Source organism: Agelaius phoeniceus, chromosome Z (assembly GCF_051311805.1).
Source record: "Agelaius phoeniceus isolate bAgePho1 chromosome Z, bAgePho1.hap1, whole genome shotgun sequence".
Classification (NCBI taxonomy): domain Eukaryota; kingdom Metazoa; phylum Chordata; class Aves; order Passeriformes; family Icteridae; genus Agelaius; species Agelaius phoeniceus.
Genome location: NC_135303.1, coordinates 46,590,374 through 46,616,167, shown reverse-complemented (window position 1 = coordinate 46,616,167; position 25,794 = coordinate 46,590,374). Strand labels below are relative to the sequence as shown.

The 25,794-nt window shown below is 43.8% G+C and overlaps 1 long non-coding RNA gene across 1 annotated transcript; it reads left to right on the top strand.

The window, feature by feature from the left end:
- Positions 1–249: 249 nt before the first annotated feature.
- LOC129133028 (uncharacterized) lies at positions 250–3,224 on the top strand. The gene is made up of 4 exons (XR_008535898.2): positions 250–423; positions 1,072–1,466; positions 2,098–2,199; positions 2,454–3,224. It is a non-coding gene; the product is annotated as an uncharacterized LOC129133028 (long non-coding RNA).
- Positions 3,225–25,794: the final 22,570 nt, after the last annotated feature.

Below are 25,794 nucleotides of genomic sequence, written 5' to 3'. Positions count from 1 at the left end.
GCCCCGCCGCCGCCGCGCGGGGCGCGCCGGGAGGGCGCGCGAGGGGGGAGGGGAAGGGGGGGCGCGCGCGGCCAGGCGGCGGGGCGGGGCCCGCGGCCCGCGTGGCGCGCGAGGGTGGGGGGCGGGGGGCGCGCGCGGGCCGGGGTGGGGGCCGGTGTCGGCCGGGGGGGCGGCTGTGCCGGGACCGGGACCGGGACCGGCACCGGCACCGGCACCGCGGAACCGGGGAGGGGAAGGGCTGGGGGAGGGGAGCCGATGATGACCCTGCGCTTTCTGCACCGTCCCCCGCCTCGGGCCCGAGCGGCCCCGTGGAAAAAAAAAAAGCCATAAATCCCGCCCCGCCCGGCAGGAATTCCTCAGCAGCGTCACCCAGCAATGCCCCTTTTGTCCGCCCGGTCCGGCCCCGCCAAAGCCCTGCGCGAGGTTGGTTCTCGGCCGGAAACGGCCCCGGCCACGTTTTCTGCCCTGAAAACTCTGCAGGAGCACTCTCCCCACTCCCTACTCGTCCTGTTCGCGGCCCGTCGTGTCCCAGCCTCGCTCGGCACGGGCAATAAGCGCTTTCCTAACAAAATCCCCGTCCTGCCCTTAATGGTTTCACGTGTTCCGTGCAAGGGAGGACAAATGGAGGCTGCAGCCTCCCTTACTGAGGAGGGACGCGCAAATGGCTTTGTCATGCAAATGTGGCTCTAAGCCACTTTCATATAAAGCCACTTAATGCCGAGCAGCCAGTGATCCTCGCCCGCCCGTCAGGCAGTGCCTGCCCTGTCCTTGAAGGAACGGAAATGGAGGCACTGGCACAGATGCGTGCTCCCTGCCTCCATGCTGAAACGGGATGACCTCAGCACGGGGAGAAGCCTTCCTTCCCTCCCCCCCATACAACCCCCCCACCCCCTCCCAAAAAGAAAAAAAAAAAAAAGCTCGCTCTCTTCCGTGAAACTAAACTAGTTTCCTGCCAACCCTCCCTTGCTGCTCCCAGAATACGTCCCTTGTGCTCTCCGTTCAAATGCCCGCGGTAATTACCTGCATGGATTGTGTTTCTCCTGTGTCCTAAAACATTTTATTTCTTTTTAGCTTCTCGTCCTCGCTTGGCATTAACTTTCGACAACAGCCAGCAGAGTGTGCTATGAACGCTGAGAAAAGAACATCCTGCTTCTGGGAAATTTTTATATATATATCTCCATATATATATACACATATATATATATACATACGTACAGAAATGCAGATGAAGACATTTTAAGTGGTTCTAATATGTGCATGAGTGGTAGATAGCTCCTCCCGTCAATTAAAATACTTCTCTTGTCGCAGATCACAGAACCTCTTCCTTAAAAATTAATAACCAAGTCATACTAAACCGTCTGCTTTCAGCGAGATTGCTTTCCAGTGTTTGTATAAAGTTGGAAAAGTGCCACAGTGGAGATGTCCAAATACGTTTCACAGTCAGAGAGAATGATCTAGAACACAAGGTATTTAATAGATGAAAATGCAAATCGTAACCCCAGCGTACAGGAAGCAGCTTATGCAATTATACAGTATGAGCATACGTTTCTCCAACCTCATTACTCCCTTTTTTGGACTGACTTACTGACAGTGGAGTTCCAAACAGAGTAATAAACATAGTAGAAACAAGTGAAATAAAAAAAAAGATAGAAGAAAAATGTTTACTAGGTGTCTTGGAAATGGAAATGTTTGCTTGAAAAGCAAACACATGTATGTTTGGATTCCTTATGCAATTCTGGTGTCTCTTCTTCCTTGTTTTGTAGGAGCAGACATTTAGGGAGGAGTGAACTGAGTTGTGCTTGTAGGGTAGCAAATAGTTCCGTATCATTCATAAACCAAAACTGCCTTAAACCAAAGCCAAGTTTGAGACCCTGTGTAAGGTTTTAAGGGCAAAAGGACATTATTGTTATGCAACCAAACTGGAATTAGGATTAAAAGGAAATCAGAATACATAAACAAAAGCAAATTCAGAGTCAAGGCGTTCAAATAAAATTGGCTGTGGGCCGCAACTATCTATGCAAGACAAGAGTGTTAATAATTAAGTAAAACTATTTTAGAAATATATGCTAGAGATGTTTGGCTTTTTCTTTTTCTCAGGGGCAGTCTGACAGCGCAATCAAAGCAGAATATTCTCCCCAGCTGTACTTCTGACCAGAATGAATCAAATACAATACTGCTAATTTTCATGGCCGAGAGAAGGTAATGAAATGAACAGTTTTGTATTAGCAAGGAGTTACAAACTATCTCATATGCATTGCTCTGGCCATGTAATATTATTTGTGCTTAATATTAAATACATGTGGCTTCATGTGTGCACATGAGATAATAATTATAATGGTATCTGTGTTTTAAACAGTTTTTCAGGTTCTTTATGCCAAGCAGTATCAAGTATTCCTTGTATTAGAAGGTAGGCTGTCATTAATTGTCAAGCACAGATGTGCATTATTTCATAGCCACAGAGACCATCATCAGTGAGGAGCTGAGCGCAAGGAGGCAGCTGAGCAGTGCTTCATTCATTCCCCGTGGAGGAAACGGTGAGCGGCAAGACAAGAATGTTTGCTGACTGTGCAAAACCTTTTAAGTTAGCAGGGGGTGAGGGTCATCCGTAAAGAATTGTGGGTGATTAGGCAGTAAAAGAGTAGATTAATTACAGAGTAGATAAATGCAAGGTGATGTCCTAACTAGTCGTAACTTTACTTAAAAGGTAGGAATACCTGAATTAGTGCTGCCACTCAGCAGTGAGACTTAAGTGTGTAGGCCCTGCATGAATGCCATCTTTATGTTTGGAAAAGCAAGGCACATTTCAAGGAAAGGGACAGAGAACAAAACCAGGAACACATTTATGGCACTCCAGAAATCTGTGGTGAATTTGCACCATGAGTACTGTTCCCTGTTGTGTTTCCTACTTCTTAGAAAGAAAATGCTGGAACTAGAAAAGAATAACAAGGATGCTGGGCTGTCTGACTTTGTGTCCTTTGAAAGGGACAATTGGGGTTTCGAGTTCTCACCAAAGAGGGAGGATGCATGCGGCCTGTCACATCCTATGTAACTTGTGGATGCCAGCTGACTTTCTGCGTACAAACCATCAGGTTTGCAGTAGCAGGAGCCCAAGTCTAAACAGGCAGGAGGAGATGGTTCTTCGTTCAGTGCCTTTCTGAATGGCATGCTGAGTACAGGCTGTTTCTCTAGGGTGCAGGGAGGATAGGCCAAGTATTTGGAAGAGGACTGTGTTGAGAGTTAATGAATGAACACCCCCTCACACTCAGGAAATTCCCTGAGCTGAAAGCAGTTGGTAGCTGTGGGAGTGTTGCAGAGAAGATATCATATATTTGCCTTGCTTTTCCTCTTCCTTTGACGTTTGCCTGTGGCCTCTGGTGGAAACAGGATGTTGGACTGAATGGGTTCTTCATCCGAGGCAGTACACCTCTTCCTCTGTATTCATGGAGGATCACACTGAGCTACATGATAGCAATAAGCCTGTGCAATGGGGTCTTTCCAACCAAATTAATTCTTCATCTGGGACCAGGAGTTACTTATGGAGCAGCTGCTCGCCGTCTATTTCTCTTTTGCCTCATGATAAACTTCCTTCTCTGTGTTCTCAAAATCTTAGTAGCAATATGCATACAGCTGCATTGCAGTTGCATGCCTACAACCAAACCATCCTTTTGTCCTTCCTTAGTAGCAAATAATCGTTCCATGAGAAACAGACCTAAGTCTTACTTTTTTGATGAGTTTCTCTTTTGAAGGGGCAGCTGTGGACAAAAATCTCTTTATTCCTCTCCCCTCCCACCTATCCCTCTCCCTCTGTTTGATGGCTCATGTGGTAGCATCAATTTTAGCCACATTCGAATTCAGTATCCAGAAGCTGACTGGCCAATATACACAGGGTGTTGGGCTGCTGCCTCTGAGCATGACTAAGGCATTGGATTTTGTCCAATTTCAAATGCGTTTTGAATGGGAGAGAGCAGTTCAATTGCATCCTTACGAACGTAGGGCAAAAAATACCATGCCCTTTGTGATTTTGTTTCCATCCTGTTTTAGCTTGGTGCACCTATTTGTTATGTTACCTTTAATAAATAAATAGAGAAATATTGTTGGCTGCTTGGTGAAAAAGAAGCATGTGACCTGTGAAAAGCAAAGTGAACTTGTTAAAACCAGATAGTGTACCTGCTTGGATTTGTATGTTTTCTTTCTGAATTCACCTATGCCTTGGCTCATAGATCAGGGATACACGGGGAATCATCCTGTTGGATAGAATGGGACAGAGTAAATAAGGTTTTATCATCTCTCTGAGATTTTCTCCTTTGCTCACTACCTGTAGGAGAGGATTTTCATAGTGATCTGGCCTGTCTTCATGCTCCATTTATCGTACTCCAGTTGATGTATGCAATCTTGGTTGAACAGATAGGTAATGGAGTAAACATAGAACGTGTTGAATGCCTAAGCAACACATCTGAAACAAACAGGTAGGCAAGAATCAAAGTGCAATGTTTAGAGACAAAAATTGACATTGTTCTCTGACAGGAGATCTTAATGCAAGTTTGTTATCATTTTCTCATTACAGGAGATGACAGAATTTGAAATTACAATGTAAATATCTTTTATTTGCTAGCATTGTACAAGACTTTTCTGTTTTATTCCTGAATAGGACTTTAATATGTTGGCTTTTAATATCAATAGAAAATGTTCATTTCATATCTGTGAACAGGAAAGTGTTGATGGCCACATGATGAAAAAATGCTGTTTACTGTTTCAGAGATTGCTACAAAGCTGACTGGACACTTTTGCTATTGATTGGCAATCCAGAAAGAGAAATCCTTTTCCAGTATTTTACCAGAAAAAGCTGTCGTTCTCTTTGATGCACATAAAGAGTGGGAAACCGTAGCAAAACCAGCAAACAAGTTCTGTAACTGGGGTATGGCAACCTTTAGTGATTTGATAGCTTCATACAAAGGTCAAAAAATACTGAAGAAAAACGTGTATTTTTTTCTGAAACTAAGACACTAGGGTATTTTTCTTGCCCCACCAGTGGCTGGCAGAGGAGATTTTATAGAAATGGGTTTGAGGACCTGTCTGAGCTGTCCTAAAGTTGAGCTAGTCAGGTTTTGGGGCCTTTTCCCAAGTGTGCGAGGAGTAGCCACATATGATGTAAAAGGGATCTCTGTATTGACAGATTTATTCTCCCTCCTATGGATAGTTATTTAATCCATGCAAGAATCTTTCCTGTAGCAACTTAGAAACATCAAGAAATTTTGGTGAATGCTTTAGCACTTTTTTGTTCTATTAAGAGCACCTCAGGCATTTCTGAGACAGAAAATAGGTACATCATCTACTATAATAGTCTCAAAGACACGAGCTTTAGTTGTATTGATGGTGAAAGGCTGAGTGCTCTGGAGAGAAGTTCAAAAATCAGGCCTTGCTGTATTTAAGTATTTAAGGACATGGGGAATGTAAGTATTTAAAATTCTTCAGATTTCCACTTTATATTGTGCAGTATATTATACTTTTTTTTTTTTTCCTGAGCCATAATATAAAGAGATTTTTTTACTATTGCTCCAAGTCAGCCTGACTTGTTCCTGTGTGCAGAGGACCTGGAATGGAAGACCATAAAACAGCTGACTAATTCTGCTGTAGCAAAAAAATCATGTCCCAGTTACCAGGGTTTAAGCAAGATGTGTCTCTTCTGGTCCTTGCACATCTCTGCAAAACATGTGGTGTCATTGTCCACAGGTTTGATCAGATCTCTCTCTCCAGTTTGTTTTCCCAATGTTAGCTGCAAACACATGATAAGTTCATCTCACAGTGCTGTCCATATGTGCCTCCAGGCCCCAGTCCTGCTTTTTGGGACAGACACCACCAGGAGCTGTGAGCATTTCAGCTCATTGAAGCATGAGAGGAGAAGGATAATGTGGAATTGATCTTAGTGACTGTGCATTCTAGGTTCACACCAACCTGTCTGTGAGAGAAATGTGGAGCCAACATATGGCTTAAGCCCTCTAGGAGTGCAGGCCCAGTGGGAGGTGCTTCTGAGGGACTGTGCCATCCACAGAATTTGAATCTTTAACATCATCTGAATGTATCTTCTCAACATGATCAGAAAATAGTTTCTGATCAGGGTCTTGCTACCTAGATTACTTCAGTAGGCTGATTTTGTTGTCTTAGTTTTGATTGCATTCCCCCCCCCCCCCCCAGTGTGAAAACTTGGCTTTGCCTTGCCAGAAAGAAGAGCAGTGACCATAGCAATTTAACATGTGATGTTAACTGATTTCTCTCTTGGTACAGGGAAGAATGGATTCCAAAGGTTTTAGTACCTCTGATTCAATTGAAACTGTTTATGAGTGAAAGAATATATAAAGAATTCATTATGCCACTCACTCCTTTCTTACAGGTTTGGCATATACTACATTCCTGTGTTACTTCCACTTCATCCACATCCATGTTTCTGGCTAAGCTGTGCAAATCAAACTTTTTTAAAATTTGTTCTGTTTGTAGCATAGGTACACTGAGTTTTGCCATTTACCGTAACCCTCTTTTGTTAAGTGATTTTGGAATGTAGTTAATGATCTAGTGAGATGACACTTCTATTGCCAGAGACTGCACTTTTTTGATTTTTGCTCAGTGAGAGTTTTCTTTACAGCAGTGGTCACAGTTTTCAGTTTTCAACACCCTCTTTGAATTTGGAGGCAATGAAATTCTTCAATGCTGAGTGGAAGCATCCTCACCTGTCTAGGAAAGCATCCTGTCTAGCACCTGACTATTCCCTGACTGAAGACCTGACACACTCAGCTGCTAGCCACTGCAACTGATGTACCACCAGAACAGTCCCATGCCAGGAGGGATATGGTACTTGTTCATGAGTCTGCAGGTGCTCTAGGTCTCTCTGTGGTGTGCCAGCCTGGTTAAACTCAACCAGCTTGGATTTTCATCTGTCAAGGTTTGGATCTTCCGCAAGTCCCATTTTCTAACTTCTTGTTTTACTGGTTTTGGGGGTGCATTTTTTCTTCTGAATGTTGCATATTTTCCTAGTTTATGTTTGAAATATTTTTATTTCAACTTTTTTTTTTTGTTCCTTCACTTTTCTGAGAAAGCAAGAAAAGCAGAGTTGATGAAGTCTCAGCAACATTTCATAGATTCATTAACTTTTACCTTGGTGTCTACCAAGATCTGAAAGTGCCTGGACAAATCACCCCAAACATCCATGGTCTTGGACTGTTTGTCTGTGCTAGCCACCCCGTCTCTTCTCTGAGCAATGCAACTTCTCATGGTACTTTCAAAAGTATTGGGACAGGGAATCCCAATGCCTTTATTTTCTGAGTGCATGCCTCCTGGTGTCCATAGAATTGGTCTTCTTGGAAGAAAATGGAACATTTTAGTGCTATGTAGCACAACCTCTGTTTCTTCTCTAGTACACTAATAATTTGAATACTTTCTTTGTTTCATCATTCCATTAATTGACTTCATACTGTGAAACTTGCTTCCTTGCTCTTTCTTACTTTCCCCAAAGTGATTGCTCAGAACTGCACATTGCAGTAATCTCCTATTACAACATAAAATTGTCTTAACTGAGGCAGAATCCTGGTTGCAGATTTCCTCATATGGCACATCAGTTCTCTTGACTCATACGTTTATGTGGCAAATCCCAGAGGACTCACTCAGTAAATAGTATGCTGTCATGGTAGCAGGTAGCAAGAACTTTAGTTACTAACTTAATCATGCAACATAATGATTAAATGAAGACCAGTCCAATACTAATATTATACAGCAAATTCCTGAGGTGTAGTCCGTGTCTAGAGAGTGTGCTTGGAAATTAAAGGCAGATGAAGCAAGCTTGCTGGCTACTTAGGATTCAAGGTACTCTTCCTAATCTGCTTCTGTAGAGACTATTTCCATCTGTCCCTTACCTTTGACAGTTTCTTATGCCATAGCTCTCATGTAGTCTAACCAAAGCTAACTTGCCTGGAGCTGCCATAATATGCTCAAATATTCCCGCCTAGTTCTTTCGTTCTGACTGTGTTTTATGTTTAATGACCATCAGACATTAATTTCTGTATTAGAATAAATTCCATAGTTAGGCATCTTGAGACAAGTTATGATTAAATGGAAAGTCTACACGTTCCATGATTGCTTCAGAGAACTGCAACAGTTCCGTAAAGATCAATTAATCGTGACTCACTTTTACAGTAGCCACATTGCTTCCTTCTCAAGAGATTGTCTTCATGCAGCTGTACATTAATTTCATCCTCTGTTATACTTTTTGCTAAGTTTTCTGGAATGGAGACCAAACTTACTGCTCTATCATTTTTTGGATCCTTTCTGAGGGTTTCCTTGCCAATTCTGAAAATTGCAAATAAAGGAATTTCTGTGCTCTAAGCTGCATGAAATGTTAAAATATTTTTATTAAAAAACATACAACTTTTGGTGAATAAGCAAGATAAAACCTTGCAGTTGTGTCTGTTGGGTAGATATAGAACAAATCATGTACAGCACATTCATGTGCATATTTTAGTAAACTTTCTGAGTACTGTGTTGGCATGAGAGAGCAGATGCATTAACAGCTTACCATAAAGGTTTAATTAACATCCATAATAATGACCACAAGAGGGTGCTCTTAATTACTGTTCCGTGAATGCTGTTGGACTTCAATTCTCAGAGCCAATGGGACGACTAATTTTAACACTTACAAAAAATCAAGTGAATTAGTCATAAGTGGAATGTACCTAAGTTACTTGAAACCAGCCATAATGCTTGGTCATATAATCCCCACCCAAATACACTTTCCTCTAAACTGAAGCTAAATCAGACGGGATCTTAAGCCTCCCTTTCACGTATGTTTTTTGCATTAACATAGTTGTAAGAATAGCGAGAATTTTTGTTTACTTTAGTTACAACTTTCACACCTACAAAGTACATAGCGAAACGTTTTGTGTTTGATACAAAAGTCAGTTTCCAAATGAAAACACATTTTCGAGATGTCCTGTTGTTTTCCAAAAAAGAGAAATAATTTTTGTGTTTGGTACTGCAAGTACTTCAGCCAGGTTTGTGCACTAAACGACCTACTGAAAAAGGGCTTGATTTCGATTTACATCTTGTTAGTAATTTAATCATTAAAGGTGGACAATTAACTTGCTGCTCTGTCTTGAAAGACACCTCGTTTTCCGCTCACGGAATATATCGTTTTTTGTGAGTTTATGCATCTGTTTCTGTGTGTGAGAAATGAGAGCGTATTCATCTCAGCTTTAAAATGCCACTTATATTCCTGACAGAGAGTGGATGCGATCTTAGAGTGCCACTTGGATGAAGTGGCGCTTCCCACTTGACGGCCAGTTAGTGGAGTACTCGTGTTAGACATCATTCAATACACAGGTAAGCACTGCGCTTGAAATGCGGCCATCAGACTGCTGTATTTACGCACACATCGCTAATCTTTTGTGGCAGTTTGTGCTGAAACCGTAACAACTTCCAAGCAGACCACCCACCTTGCAGTGCAGGAATGCATTTTGCACAATTGACAGACCTTTGGGTTGTTTCCTTTCTTTTTTTTTTTTTTTTCTTTCTTTCTTTTTTTTTTTTTTCTTTTTAAAACCTGTTCCTCTGAATCTGCCGTTCAAAGAACAATAGATTCAAATAATGGCAGCAACGTTGTGTTTTCTGTGTGTTCATGCTGCTGACAAAAGATCAAGACTAAAATAAGAGATTTTTGCCTCTGTAGAAGTTGAAACTGATGAGGCTTACTCCCGTTGTAAGTCACACTGTTCAGTTTCGAATGAGACAGCCAGCTTCTGTCTGGCTCTTTGCTCTATTTCTATAAAACTGAAAGGAGGCAGCCCTGAGAGAACAGCAACTGAGGAGAAAGCTGCTGCACTGCTGAATTCAGCCAAATCATAGCTATGTCGCTCTGGAGTCAGAAGTCCGTGGCTTCTCCGTGCTTTAGAACTGCCACCCAGCATGGCAATGCAGTGCAGGCTCTGTCCCATCCTTACCAGGTGCCTCCAGCAGCATCGGGGTACCTGGGCTGGGACCTGTGCTGTGCCTATGGCTGTAGCTGGGCTAGGGATAGCCAGCACAGAGTCACACTGCCACATTAGAGATGGCTCTGCTGACCTGATACTACTCCAAAATGTCCATTCATTCATCCAGATCAGTACTTTATGTCTATTTTGGCTCTTGTTTGTTGAAGCATGTTTCTCAGACCTTCCTACTGACATTTAAAAAGGTTTGCAAACAGATGAGCAAAATGCATCCTTTCTGTGCGTGCCACAGGGGCAAACAGTGTAATCTTTCTGTAAAAAACTTTGCAAGGTGTATCCTTTTGTAACTTTGGCAGCACAGAAGACCTCCAGAAGTCATGGGCACATACTTCAGTGTTCTCCAGCTGCCAGTGATATCTCTTCAGTGACCTCTGTGTTGGGAGTGTCTGACACCACTAGTGAAGACAGCTGCTGGCAAGACGGTACAAGACCATATAAAAGAGGGGGCACAGTTCTAGTAAAAATCTCTGGATACCTTACAGAAGCAAGGAACCAATTAGTTAAACAGAGCCTCGACTGGCTGTCCTCCTGCTGGTTTACAGGACCCTAAAACACTTGAAATCCTTACATTAAAATCACAGAATCACAGAATCACAGAATGGGTCAGGTTGCAAGGGAGCAACCTTGACTGGTCAAACATCCCTGCTCAGGCAGGGTCATCCCAGAACACATGGCACAGGATTGCATCCACACAGTTCTTGAGTATCTCTAGTGAGGGAGACACCACAACCTTCTATCATCTTCTTAGAAAATGGCTTCATGGTGGAGTGGCATGCATATATTTTCTCTCTTCATACAGCAGCTCAGCTGATTAGCAGTGTATAGTCCAGCTTATGAGAAGACATAGACCACCACCCATGATGAGTTTAATGTAAGTTTAAAGTGTAGCCTTTCTTAAATTTTGGAGACCTCATTATATGGAGAGTATCTGTAGAACCAGGATCCCTGATCAGGACTCCCTTTCCCATGCAGAAATTTAGTGCAGGCCAAAAACCAGAATTTGGGCTGTTTTTTCAAACACCAGTATTTGCGAGTGTCTGGTAGACTGTTGGAAGAGTAATGCTGTGTAATGCAGCAATAATCTCTGAAGGCACAGTCAATATGCATGCATCCTGAAAGGCAGCCACGATGTGTGCAAACCTATTTTTTCTTGTACAGTGAATCCAAAGTGACCCAGAAGCTGCAAAACTTTGGTTCATGATTCCTGTGGGTCAGCTGCTTTTGCTCAGACAGTGTGTTCTTGGCACATGTGTAAAATCCTCCTGTATGTGCTCAGTAAACCCAGGGTGTGTATGTGGTGCTCACTGTGGAACTGCTGCACAACATGAATCTGTTGAGACGTCATCTGGTAGAAATACGGCAGCCATATAAAAAAGTGTTAGTGATTATTATGTTATTACTCCCAACTGAGAGTCTGACTGAGGATGAAAAAATCCTGTGTCAGATTTTTGCTTGAGGCATTTCGTCTCCAGCCACAACCATCTTAAGAATCTTTCACAAGATAACAACATTTGACCACCATTGTGAGGCTGCAGTCTACACATTGCTAGATCAGTTTGAATTACTTCTGGGCCCTCCAGCTGCACAGGAAGAGCATATGATTTGAGTTTCTTCATTGCAAAAGGATACAGCAAATATACCTTAGTGTGCCTGCTTGAGTAGTTCAATCTGGCCCCTCTCAGTACATTAATTGCTAAAGAATTGTGAATTTGTTTAGTAAATACCTGAGATGTGCCAGAAATTGGGGAAATAAGAAAGCAGAAAAAGAGGGGCATGCTTTGAATTGCTTTCATGCTTACAGTTTTCAGTTGGTAAAGAAGCACATGGATGGCATCTCCACATTCCTCAAAGCCCTGTCAGAGGTCTGTTCTACTTCCTAAGGTTTACTGGTAGTGACAGAAGATACTGTTCAGGACTTGTCAGTGTTGCAATAATTTACACTTCCTTTCCCTTCCACCAAGAAGAGCAAATTACAGACAGAAGGGGGAGAAAGAGAGATGGAAAAGTAATATTATTGTTATTACTGAGAAGGTAGAGCAGATTTTATGAAGGGATTCAGCTAAGCTGCAGATCTGAATCTCATGTGCATACCATAGCTCTTTTGTTAGCTCCGAGAAGTGTCTCTCTAAAGTGATTCATTTGCTCACTTCTTGTAGCCATGCAAAAATCCAGACTTCTCATCAAAGCTGGTATTTTAAACTGTCCATGGGATTGCTACATAGAGTCCATGGGAGACTGCTACAAATTATTTGAATTTGTGTCTTAGGAAGGGCTGAATCACAGGAGTTGCCTGTTTTTCTCCCTTTGGGGTAAACTGAGCCACTTTCCACTGTCCACCTGATTCCATGTAGGACAACAGGCAAATTGCCTGTTATCTGGGCCACAGTTCCATAGGGCAGTGGAAATGGTGCTGTGCAGTCTGGTATACCTGTACCTGGCATAATGTGTCACTGAGCTTGGGGAGAACTGGTAGAGACGCTTTTGTTTAATTAGACACAAGAGAGATGCCTTCTGTTTTCTTCAAAACTTTAAAGTATTCCCCAGAGGCCTCCACATGAAGGCTGCTACATGCAGTATTCCAAGGATGATTTTTGATGGCTTCCTGCCCTTTCCATGGACAAGGCAACAACTGTGACATTTGTGGGAATCCCCTGCTACACACAATTCTTCAATGAGACAGTCAGAAAAGTGCCTAAAGGTGCTTCAGCATATGTGCCAGGTACAGCTGCTCCCTTTTGCAGATCCTTTCCTGTACTGCAGGGCAGGCAGCAGCACAGAGGTGCTGTGTGAGTCACGGAGGGGATGGCTGAGCACTGAACCACCCATGAAGTCTGTGAGGTGCTGTCATGATCACACACGGGGGATGTTGTACCCCTGTCAATAGCACTTACGTTTTTGATTAAGCGTGGATGATCAATTCTATCTTGCAAGGCTGGTCATGCTGGATGGAATATGGTTCCCAAAATCTGACAGAGATTTGTGTCAGGAGACATCTTCTGGAAGTGTTCAATACAAGCGTAAGTGCCCAGCAGGGCTCACTACAGGGCTTACACTAGGTCAGGAGGCTCAGGCCCTCATCTGCTTGAGTGCTTGGTACTTTCAAGCACAGAGATTCCCACCACCTTTCTGCAGCTTGTCCCAGGGCTGCACTGCTCTCAAGGGAAGTTTTCCCCTTGCATCCAAACCCTTTTGCAACTTGTGCCCCTTCTGTAGGGCTTTCTATGCTGTGACTGGTCACCTCGGAAAAGAGTCTGCATTTACCCTCCCTGAAATGCCCTACAGGCAGTGGGAGGCTGTAATCAGCCCCTCCTCAGATGTCTCCTTTCCATGTTAAGCAGAATATGTTTTGCAGAATGGACTGAGTTGAGAACATCTCTTCAACACAGTCGAGAGTAAGGTAGCCTCCAGTCAGGAGCTGTCAGCAGGTAATGTGAAGGCAGGGCACATATTCCTTAGAAGGCACGGGGCAATGTGCTGATTGGAAGTTACCATTGCCAGTTTTCAGTGATGGAGTAATTAATAATGCACAGGGATAAAGTGGGCCAACAAGAATAAAGAGGAAACAAATGAAACTAGCAGACCAGCTAGATACACAGTTCAGCTGAGTCCAATTCTCAGTGAATGGTTCACTGTGGCTGGCTGCCCCAGGAGAGGGTCTCATGTTCTTCCTTAGTGTTTTCTGGATCCTCCTTACCATAGCAATATCTGCTTTGGTGGATTTTGTCTTTTCCTGTTATTCTGTCCATCTCTTTCTGTGAATTTGTCTTACGGGTATTAAATCCAGGCAAGACCACTGCGTCTACAATAACTAGCAATAATGGGTCACACAGCTGGATTGTGTGTGGTAAGAAGAAATTAATCCTCTGGCTGAATGTGAAGCTGTTGTCTGCTGGTTTCATTTGTTGCCTCTTTATTCTTGTACTGAGAGACACGCGAGTACTTATTGCCTGTTGACCTTCTCCTTGCCTCTCAGTGCTGAGGGGATCTGCTTTCATGCTAGTCATCTCTTTTCTAGACCTGCATGTCTTTATATAGTTGGCTATTACTTACTTCTCATTATCCTCCCAATATATTTCTGTCCTTTTCCAGTTCTTCTATCTCCTTTCTGAGCCAGGGAGATAAAGGTTAAATATTACTCAGTTGGCATTGTGAGAGGCATGTGAAAGAGAAGATTTAAAAGTGTGTTTGGATATGTTTAGCCATGAGGAGAGAACTGGATGTTTGCTGATTGTTTATGTAATGTTTTCTCTGGTTGTCTGAGGGCTTCTCAATGATGTAGACAAAAATGCTGACCTGGCAAAGACTTAACCAGCACCACTGTCAGCTTATCTTTTGTCCAGGCCTCGGTCCTTTAGGCATCTTCAGTGAAGGTCCCAGTGATGTTGTGACCATTTACATGTTGCCTGATTTTCTGCCTGCCGAGATGCACTTGTAAACAGAGACAGTCCCTCCTCCTGCCCCAAGGAAGAGAATTGTATTATGAGAGCACTTTTGAAGAAAAACTGCACCTTTTATTTAATTTCCCTCTTTTCTTTCCTGCTTACAACAGTGAAGAGTTGCTGCTGCTGCAGGTGGCTTCTGAAAACTCAGTCATTTGCCACAGGAAGGGAGACGATTCAGGGCATTTCAGTGGTGTCCTCTAAGGCAGGGGCACCTATGAGAGCTGCTCTACAGTGGGACTAGGAAGACTGGAAAGTAGAAGAGGCCCTTTAGAGGTGTTGTGACCCATGAAGTGAAGGCTGCTGCAGAAACATCTGGCAGGAGAAGAGAGTTCTTGCAGCAGCTTGCAATGGACCCTGGAGGCCCCACAGCAGGTAACAAACACTGGAGTCATTCCCCCTGCAAGCAGTTTCATGTGAGGGTCGCAGCAGAATCCTCAAGCCCTGAAAGCAATTCAGGTCAAGGTAATACCACAGTTATTAAAGCAGCTGAATCTGTCAGTTTTACTGTTAGAAAATGGCTTCTCAGACATCCTTGAAAGAAATGGAGCTACTGAGTTGCCTTCTGCAAAGGAAATCGCTGAGCGGGGACACAGTGTTTGGCGAACAGAGTGTTAAAATTCAGCTCAGGCTGAAAAGCATTCAGCTTTTAGATGGGTGAAGGCTGGCAGGATTTTCTATCTGCTTTCAGCATTTCTTAAATATTTGTAAATACAAAGTTTTGGACTTGGCCGAGGAGTCAGCCCCCATTTTTCTGGCACAGCCCAGAATTCAGAAGCTTCTTATGTGAGGCTTGTGGCACTCAAGGCAAGAGCTGCTCTTTGTACCAACATGTCTGTCCTAAAGTAAGCCATGGGCACTCAGGGTGGCAGGAGGAGAAAAGATGAAGCAGTAGTCTGTTATTTTCTACTAGGAATGTTATGCTAGTGAGATGTCCTGTGCTTTTTACAGAATTATACTCTCTTGCTGTTAGAATAATTTCTCATTCAAAGTCATAAAATACTGCTGGCAAGGAAAAACTCTGCTTTAAGAATAGCCCAGAAATCAGCAAACAGCAAATTTTTATGTAAACCATTTTCTCAAACCATTTTCTCTGGTGTCTTTGCCCAGGAGCTACCCCCACAATTCAAGGTACAGCCATTATGGTGACACTTTAGGTACACATACAACAATAGGGCAGCTCTGCAGTGAAATGAGATATGCATCACCTTTGATAAGTGAAGACTTGCAGGTATGCAGCTTTGGCCTTAAATCCCCAATACCTGTCCTTTCCCATCCCCCAGTTTTGCTTCACGACCAAAAACTTCACCTAAATACAAGCTCTGTGCTTTCCTTTAACTCTCCCCCAGTCCTGCAGGGGATTCTCTACTTATGAGAGCTTCTTCCAGTGGCTGCATATCAAAGGAAATGTTTTAACAAACACAAAGGACAGACAAAGGTTTTGTGCCCCCTTGTTATTCCTTGCAGCAAATGCATGACTACTGGGGGGATCAAGTTGTTTTCTTGATCAAGGAGTCATTGGAGATTAACCTTCTCTCAAAATCCTGGCAGGACAAAGCTCCTTCTCCTGGCAGCAATTGAAACACATGCCATGAGATGAAACACTGGGGTAGGTGGCACCCAGACTCTCAGGGCTGGAGGAAAGCTGACTGGTGTAGGGAGACACTATTCATGCAACCTCTGCAACTGTCTATCTATCTGAGCATTGTGGTAGTAGCTGTGCCACCTCTTTTCAGTCTGTGGAGACTGCTGGGGTGGAATCAGCCACACTTGGCAGGGCATGGGTGTTTTACAGTGTGGCAGGACCTGGGTTCTGGCCTGACTATACCACCACCATTACTTCAGTGTCGTGTCCCTCTCTGTGCTTGCCACTGCTTTGGCTCAGACACTCCCAAACAATACCCAGGCCTGGGAGCACCTTTGGAAAACTCCTGAAACAATCCTCACCTATATCCCTTCAAAGTCAGACCCATTTCAATCACACAAAAGGTCCCAATCACACAGATGTCCCACCAGACTACCTGAATTCCTAGCCTTTGGGCACTGCCCTTCCTTCCAGTGACTGAACCCTTCCCCTAAGTAGAAAACGCTGTCAAAAAATGTGTTGTGAGTGTCTATACATATTCAGGTGAGAGGTTGTTAGGAGGGGTACCCCAAAGCCAGCATCACACAGCAGCTAGGACATGTTCCTGCCAGGCTCTGGGGAACAGACCTACACCAGTGTGTGGGTGACACTGGAACACCATGGCGTGCTGGGGTGCATCTTCCAGGACTATCCTGGAACTGGCTGAGGGTCCCTAACCTTGCTACCCCCCCAGTCTGCTTTCCAGTGGGCTTTAGCCACCAAAGGGAAAGAAGTCTGGAGGCTTCATGCCCTTGCCCAGGTAAGGACAGCTGTGGTGCCTTCTGTAGATGTAAGACTTGCCATGCAAACCATCCAGCTCCCAGACAGCTTCAGCTCTTCTGCTGGGTAGCCCAGCTCTTGGGAATATGCAGGAAATCTAAGAATAAGTTATTGATTGTGAAAACAGGCCAGTCTGCTGGCAGCCCCAAAACCCCTTTACATTTAAGGAATGGCACTGTGCAGGACTGGTCCATGGTGGGCTGCTTGGGAAGGCACAGATCCTCTTTAGCTGTGTCCGGCAAAGAGAATGGAGCTAGAAACTAAATAGAAAGGGAATTTGGGTCAGCAAGGAAGAAAAAGGGCAAAGGAGGGTGTTTATTTCTTTGATATTCTAATCTTTCCTCCTTCTGAGAAAAACGTTCATGAGAGTCCTTCTGCCACACTGATGCAGCCAGGTCTTCATCACAGCATCCGTGAAGGAGGAGCAGACAGTTCCCAACCTGTTTGATTGCTGCTGTGGGCACAGTTTGTACTTGCTTCATTTTTGCCTCTCTCATTGTTTCATGGTTCATTTGGCTGGACTCTTCATATGAAATAACATGTTAGACAGGCTCTGTACTGGGAGTATTGTGGGAAGGCAGGAGCTGTGGAAGGGATGGGCAAAGGGATTCTGCTTTCAGCATCCATACCAACTGCCGACAAAGCAATTGTGCGTGTTTGCCTTGTCAAACCATTTACAGTATAATAATAATGTTTCATGTCAAAGAAACACACCTATGAAACCAAATCTTTCTGGCCAGTGGCTCTGCCCACAAGCTTTCTGCACTGTGTCCTACCAGCTTATTCCAATACTCTGCTTCATGTTAAACAAGGAAGAGTGAGATTAGCATGTGCCTGGTGTTTTAGTTGGAAAAATTTAGTTACAAATGAGTGGAAGAGATATTTCCCTTTCATTTTTGGTCCCCTTTCTGCAGTGCACATGTAACAAACCAAAAGATGAGCGGTTTCTTTTTGAAAAGAGCACAGGCAAGTGCCTGAGCTGCAACAGAGCACTGAAATGTGTGAGTGGGGTTGAGAGAAGGGAAAGGGTAAGGCCTGGGTGGAGGATGGACCAAGAGATAAAGCAGAGATAAGGTCTCTGCAGCTGTCCTCTCCCAACACTGTTACTCCCTGGGCAGCGCAGTGGCTCCAAAGGTTCATTAGCGGCCCCCTCGCAGTGAGGGGACTGTAGAGGGGCCAGGGGAGAATGGCACTGCCCCACACCACTGTGGTGCACCTCCATTCTGCCCTGCTACTGAACATCTGGGACAGGGGACGCTGGGGTGGGAGGCAGCCTCAGGGTCTGCATCCCTGTCTTGGTTGAGCCTGCTGCCAGGGAGGATCAGGACAGGCTCTGGGATCAGGGCCACCACAGAAAATAGGGACTGGAGCTAGCAAAAGAAAAGGGCAAACAACTTAGTTTTTTTGTCAGTGGAAAAAGTGGGCTGGGGTCTTTTAAACTTGTATCTCATGTCCAAAATTTCATTAAGTTCTGGCTCTAAAAGCCTCACAGCAGATAGTGGTAGTGGCTGAGTGAGAGGATGCTCAGACCCCTGCCGAGTTCACAGACATGCAAAATAGGTCCTCTTTCAATTACTCCAAAGGCTATGAAGCTCAGAAATGCTTTGTCCCCAAATCAAACAACTGTAAAATCCACACCTGAGGGTCATAAAAAGAGTGGAAAAATTTAGATTAGAAGAGGATCATAATGAAGTCCCCAGTCCCACCCCTTGATCAAAGCATGACTCACTAAAGTGAGGTCAGGTTGCCTTGTCAACTCTAGAATATCTCCCGGAGTCAGAGGTCCCATCACCTTTTATCTGGGCCTTGTCTGCATCAATGATGCAAAGAATTTTTTGCTTATATCCAGTTAGAAGTTCCCCTGTTGCGGCTCATGCCTGTTGTCTCACCATCTCCTCATGCACCTCAGAGAAGAGGTGCCTCTTGCTCAAGTGGCTGATTCTTGCTCAATGGCTGACTAAAAATTGTAGCCTGCTGTAGCCTTTTCCTTAGGCTGAATATCAGTTTCCTCCACTTCTTCCCATGATGTCCTGCACTTCCATCCCTGGGACATCTGTGTGATCCTGTGTTCGAACTCCTCAGTTTATCAATATCTCCCATTTCTTGGGGAACCCAAAATGTTTCTTTGAAATTCCAGATGTGCTGAGCAGAGGGGCACAGCCCCTCTGTGCAGGGTTTGGGTATGCTTTGTGCTAGGCAGTCTCTAAGGCGTGTGCTGATGTCATCTTTTGCTGCTGGGTCTGGGAGCTGTGCGGGAAGTGATGGCACGTGTTCACAGTGCATGCCTTCTGCTGCTGAAAGCTGTCTAGGGCACAAAGGAACACTGGAGTATGCTCCAGATCACGGTGACAGGACACTGCCTCAGAGCTCTTGTTGTTTGTTTTATGAATTTTGAGAGTTCTCTATGAACGTCTAGCTGCACAGGGCTATGTTTCTTGCCCAATTCATATATTCTGTCTTACACTCATACATGAACTAATACTGTTTTTTAGAAATCCTCTGTGTAAGTACAATATGCCTGACATACTGCCATTATCTCTGTGTTTAGAAACATTTCTTAAAGACTTTATATTATTGATGTGTACATTGTTTCATTCTATGTTTTTGCATTTGCTAACTGGCATTTATTTACAGAACAGAACACAAGTACTTTTGACAAGCACATTTAGTGACTGGTTTCAGAAAGATGGGGCAGGGCTCACCTTATAGACATTATTAGACCTGTTTAGGAAAGGTTGTGGGGAACAAATAGCTGCACCTACATTTTTCTGTTTCCCACTGGTTTTATTGGCAGTTAAATTTGACTGACTCTTAATAGGCACAGGAGCACACTGGAGTCTGCTCCCAGCTTTCAGTCAATCTTCCTCAGAGAAATACAGCTTGAGGCAGCGTAAGGAGCAGCAGGAGCAGTGGTGTAGTTTAAACAACAGGTGCTGTACCAGAGTCAGGGATTTTGTTTATGGCACAGGTTTTACACCAGCATAGGTGCCTCTTCAACTTATCTGCAGGGAAGACGGTTTTCTTGCTTCATTCCATTGTAACAGCCAGGTTGTTGGAGGAGGTTAAAACAGCCTTCAGATGAGAGACTTGCCTTCTTATCCAGCTTTCAGTTCACCTGAAATATATATTATATATATATATATATATATACATATATATATGCAGCTTTGTACATATATCTTTATATATACAACAGTTCACCTGTTGCCTGTTTATGCAGTGGTATCAGGCATGGAAGAGACAAGGTCCCAGAAGATTCATCTGATTCTGAGAAGCAAGATCTTCTTACCATGAGTAAAATAAAACATAAACCCAAAAAGGATCAAGTTCCTTGCTTCTCTCCATCTACCATAAGATTTTTTTTCTTTAATGCAGAAAAGAATTTCTTTTCTGACAGAAATAACAAAGAGATTCAACTCATCACTCTAAAACCAGAAAGTGCTTCTGTAAGCTGCTATCTGACTAAATTCTGTATACTGCAAAGCAAGCTTGAATTTCCCCAAAGGTGATTGGAAGTGATCTTGCTGACTTCTTTAGTATTAAAGTTGATGCATCCTTTCTTGCATCCAAGTTTTTTTCAGGATTGCACAAAGGAAGCAGAGTTTAAGAGCAGCTTTATTTTAACCTTTTGGAAATCAATGACTTCTTGGTTATTTTCAAGCTTTTGACTAGTCAGAATAGCAGATCACCCATCAATTCTCTTTAAATAGATTTTCAGGAATGGCTGAAATCCCAGGACCTTATCTATTGAGCATTTGTAACAAGTTGATTCTTTTGCTTCCTTGTTCTTTGGCAGTGCCTTATATCTCTGAATGCCAGGAATACATCAGATGCCCTGAAGATGGTCATGTCAAGCTGTGTTTGTGTGTTTGGGGTAGTTCATTCTTGTATAAGCAGGCTTCACAAATAAAGAAAAGGCATCTAGGGTGAACTCCACAAAAATGCAGCTTCCCAGAAGAGTGAGCACTTACATGTAATTGCTTGTAGTTAAATTAGATGGGTGTCTTGCCTTTGTAACATAATACATGCACAGCCATATCTGATTGTGACATTATGCCCCATATTTCCTTCTTTGAAACAGTAGCAAATTGAAAGGCAAGGTATTACCTTGTAACAGTGAATTTTTAATAAATAATCACAGTATCATAGAATGGTTTAGGTTGGAAGGGACTTTAAAGATCATCTAGTTCTAATCCCCCTGTCATGGTGAAGAACACCTTCCACTAAACCAAGTTGCTCAGAGCTTCTTGCAACCTGGTCTTGAACACTTCTAGAGATGAGGCACCCATAACTTCTCTGGGTAACCTGTTGTCTCACCACCATCATAACAAAGGATTTCTTACTATAAACTAATCTAAATCTCTCAGTTTGAAGCCATTATCCCCTGTCCTGTCTAGGACTAGATGTCCTTGTAAAAAGTCCCTCTCCAGCTCTCACTTAGGCTCCTTAGGTACTGGAAGGCTGCAATTAGGTCACTGCAAAGTGTTTTCTTTTCTAGACTGAATAAACTCTATTCTCTCAGTCATTCCTCATAGGAGAGGTGCTTCAGCTGATCATCTTGGTGTCCCTCCTCTGGACTCAGTCCAGCAGGTCCATGTCCTCCCTGTGCTGGGGCCCCAGAGCTGGATGCAGGGCTCCAGGTGGGCTCTCAGCAGAGCAGAGCAGAGGGGCAGAATCCCCTCCCTCCCCTGCTGCCCACGCTGCTCTGGATGCAGCCCAGGACACGTTTGGCTCTCTGGGCTGGGAGTGCCCATGGCTGGGTCATGTCCAGCCTCTCACCCACCAGCACCCCAAGTCCTTCTCACAGGGCTGCTCTCCATCTGCTCATCCCCAGCCTGTCCCCTGATACTGGGGGTTGTCCTGACCCAGGTGCAGCACCGTGAACTTGGCCTTGTTGATCCTCATGGGATTCCTGTGGGCCCATTCTTGAGCTTGTGCAGATCCCTCTGGACAGCATCCTGTCCTTTAGGAATGTCAGCTGCACCACACAGCCTGGTGTCATCTACAGACTTGATGAGGGTGCACTTGACCCCTTTGTCTGTATCATTAATGAGGGTATTAAATAACACTAGTCCCAATACAGACCCTTGAGGACACCACCTGTCACCCTGAATTCAATTGGGACTCTGAGGTCTTAGCCAATGCTCTCTGATAAATGTTATCTATAGCCCTTCCCTTGTCCACTGACAGAGTCAATGGGTCACTCTATCATGGATTGCAACCAGGTGTTCAAGACAGGAACTGAAGTTTAAATTCATTTTCCTCCAAATCTTTGGGTTCAAATGTCATGTTTTCCCTACCACAAGTTGAAAGCTGAAATCCTTATATACTTCTATGTCAATGGAACCAGGGCTTTTAGAAAAGTACAGAGCACTATAAGACTCCAAGAAATCCATCAGAGCTCATGGCAGCACACCCTGCATGTGCTGGCTTCCACAACACTGGAGCACATCTTGGTTTATGGATGCCTAATTGGACCAAGCCCCCCTGAGAGTTACTCAGCTCATGAGATGTGTACCAGCATCAGAGGGGGATATGTGGGAAAGCATGCTTTGCAAGTGATCCTGACTGCACTCAGGCTCCAGGTGTAACCATCAAGGTCATCCCTGTCCTTCCTGGGGTGCAGAAATCCCACTGGGGAGGGAGTGGAAATGCACTGATGATGACCCAGTGCAAAAGGTTCACAAGTGTCCAGCAGAAATGGGCTGACCTGCAACCCTGATCTCTTGCTACAAAAGGTGGAAGGAAATCATGAACTGTCTTTTGGTACTTCTTGCTCTGACTTTTGCATATTGGATTCTGCACATCAAGGAAAACTTTGCTGCTGTTTGGATGGATTTTCCAGATCAGCATCAAAAATCTGTAAGGATTTTTCCTTAAGATTATGTTGGCTACACAATGAAGAAATATCTTTTGTCATGCCTTTTTGCCATACTTGCCTAATGATAATAACCTGATGATAATTAGATGGACCTTGTGAGCTGTTCAGGACCAGAATATGACTTCTCAATCCAGGGACGTGCCTCTGTCTCTGGTCTAGCAATATTGTCGGCATGTTCTAAGAAAATATTTCCCATGGGTTTTGAATTAAAATTTGCCTTTATATCGAGAGGAATGTAATGCTTATCTCCCGACTTTAACAATTCCATAATCTCACCAATCACACCGGTCTTTACGACTTTTTGCCGTCTCAGCCTAATTTCATTGTTGTGAAAGTGCTCACATTTACATGCCTGAGGAGATAACTGGGCAGGCAAACCCAAATTCCAGGTGTTTGGTTACAACTCTTTACCTCCTGGAGTTAAAGCTCAACTGGCTGTTTTGCATTGTGGTTACAAAATTGAATTCCCTGGTGCTTGAGATTCTCAGTGTTTGTTCCCCAAACAGGCTTTCCAGAAGTGCTGAGCCTCAAAGCTCTGAAGCCATTGTAAGTAATGGTCTGCCGAAATACACCGAAATAAAACATACACCGAAATAAAACATTCTACTCTGGCAGAAAAAAAACATGGAATAGTAAAACTTCTGGGCTCACAAACCAGACCAGCATACTGTCCTGAAGATGGACAAGGGAAAATACCATTTCAGCTTGAATTTTGAAATTTACATAAAGAATGGATGGGTTTAGGTATTCTAAGGTAATGTTGTGAGTTTTTTTTAATACATATCCAACTAAGGTATCTGTTATTTTATGCATTTTAACTTTATAGGAGGATTGGGTTATATGAACACCAGAAAGGTACTAACACTTTTTCCATCAGTGTTAATCCTGTTACACAGTAAAATGGGTTGGCTACCTGCTATGTTGGACTTGCCAGGAGTGCAGAGCAAATTCTAAGTGCCTAAGTAATCCTCTCTGTGCTGATAGTGCGATTGATATGTTCTGGACTGTTTTGTTTATGAGACAGATATAGTATCAGAAATACAAAAGACTGTCAGAGGGAGTGGTAAAATTACCCTGGAATTACAGTCCTTCAAAATTCTAATAGTAAATGTGACTGCTCATTGCTTCGGAAATCATTGGGTGTGATAAAGCTTTATGTGAACATTTTAAATGCACATAAAAGAATCTAAATGAGGGAGAAAGGGTGCAGCTCTCTAATTTTTTGGCTCAGAGTGCCCAGGACAGGATAGGGCATGTCCTGCTATTTTTCTGTATGGATAGCTGTGAACTTGAAACTTAGGTCTTCAAAATTAAGGGGAGGGTGGGGCAAGGGGAGGAGGCATGCTTCCAGTGATAAGCAGAAGACATATTTCCAGTGCAACAATTAAGCCTGTTGCATGTGATAAATTTATTGTAACCCCAAAAGTTATCACAGTCCACGCGCAGACACCGATCTGCGAGAGGCCAATAACCGAACGAGTTGTTACATCCCTCCTTGGCCAGGAGAGCTGATGGTGTCCCTGTCAGAGGGAGCTTGTAGGGAGTCTTGCAGGGTGAAGCAGACCCAGGCAGCCACTGCCTCTCCCCCTTTACGCTCCCACCTTCTCCCTTTGCATGGCTCAGCGCTGTCTCCAGGTACTGCCAGCAGTGCCAAGCTCTGCTGCAGTTGCCAAACACAGGCACAGGGGTGAGCTTGGGGGCCAGAACGGAGAAACAAGTAAAAGCTTAATCCAGATGTGATACACGGGATGTTGGTCCGTTCCTGGAAGGCAGGGATAAAGCCTCTCTGCTTTGCAGCTGAGAGCTGCATTTGCAGCTGCGGCTCTCTCCAGGCAAAGGAACTGTGTTTCTTATTCCCGAAGGGCTGAGTAGCGTTGAGTAGCAGGGATTCTTTTTTTCTTCCTACTGCCCAACAGACTGCCGCCACAGCTTTTACATGCAGACGCTGCTTTTCATCAGCAGGGCAATCATCACCGGGAGATGCAACATCACAGCCACTCCACATGAGCTCCACCTTAAATCCACCCGAAAGCTGAAGCTGGGGCAGGATATGGCAGCTCCGTGCTAAGCTGGGTATTTTCTGCATGCAAATGGCATGCTTCTGGTTTCAGGGTGGAGTTCCAAAGGTGGCTTCTGATCAGTAAAGCCTCTGTACCCTGTTGTCACTGATCTACTAAATAAGTATTCAACAGAGAGGTCTTTTGGTTTAGTAGGGGTAAGCCACTCAAGATCTGTGTCTGCTGATGACCCTCAGCTTTGCACCTCTCTCACCTCCTGCAGCTGAACCAGCAGAACTCAAATCTGTGACCCCAAAAGCAGAATTCAAAATTTTTGTACTCCTGAGAGGAGGGAGGAAAGCAAGTCAGGGAGGCTCATTGTGATGGCAGGTGCAATATTCCTGCCTCATCCTTTTCACCGAAATGTTCTGCACTGTGATAGCATATACACTTGATTGATTTGGTAGCTAAAAAGGACTCAATTTAAAATATGGGCCTGAACACTCTGGAAAGGCACCTCTTTCCATCTCTCCTACACAAAACAGTAAGTAAATGAGCCAAACAATCCAGGTCCTGCCATTCCAAGCAGCAGAAGAAGCAAAGATCAAAAGTTGATCCTGCACTAAAATTACTTTTTTTTTTCTCTTCTGAGAACAATTGCAGAAATAACTTCCCTTTTGCTATCTAATGGATTTGAAATCTATTGTACCCATGCAGTGACTGAGCCAATTGTTTAATGTGATTAACCTGTGAGCACTTTTACAAAAAACTGCTTCCTTTCTCAGCTGCAAAACTGATAGGACAATACTGTGTCTAAGGTGATATAACTAAGAAAGTTCTCAAAGACAAGTGTTTGTTTTTGTTGTTTAGTTTGCAATGGAGTAATTCTAGATACAATTAAATGTGTTTGTCTTTTTTAATAGGTGAAACCCACAGCCTTTATTTACTAGCGGAGATTCGAAGCTATTCAGGCAGATCACACAGTGCTCACGGCTAGTTAAGGAAATAAAGGTGATTGAAGTGAGAAGCTGATAGAAAAAGCCTA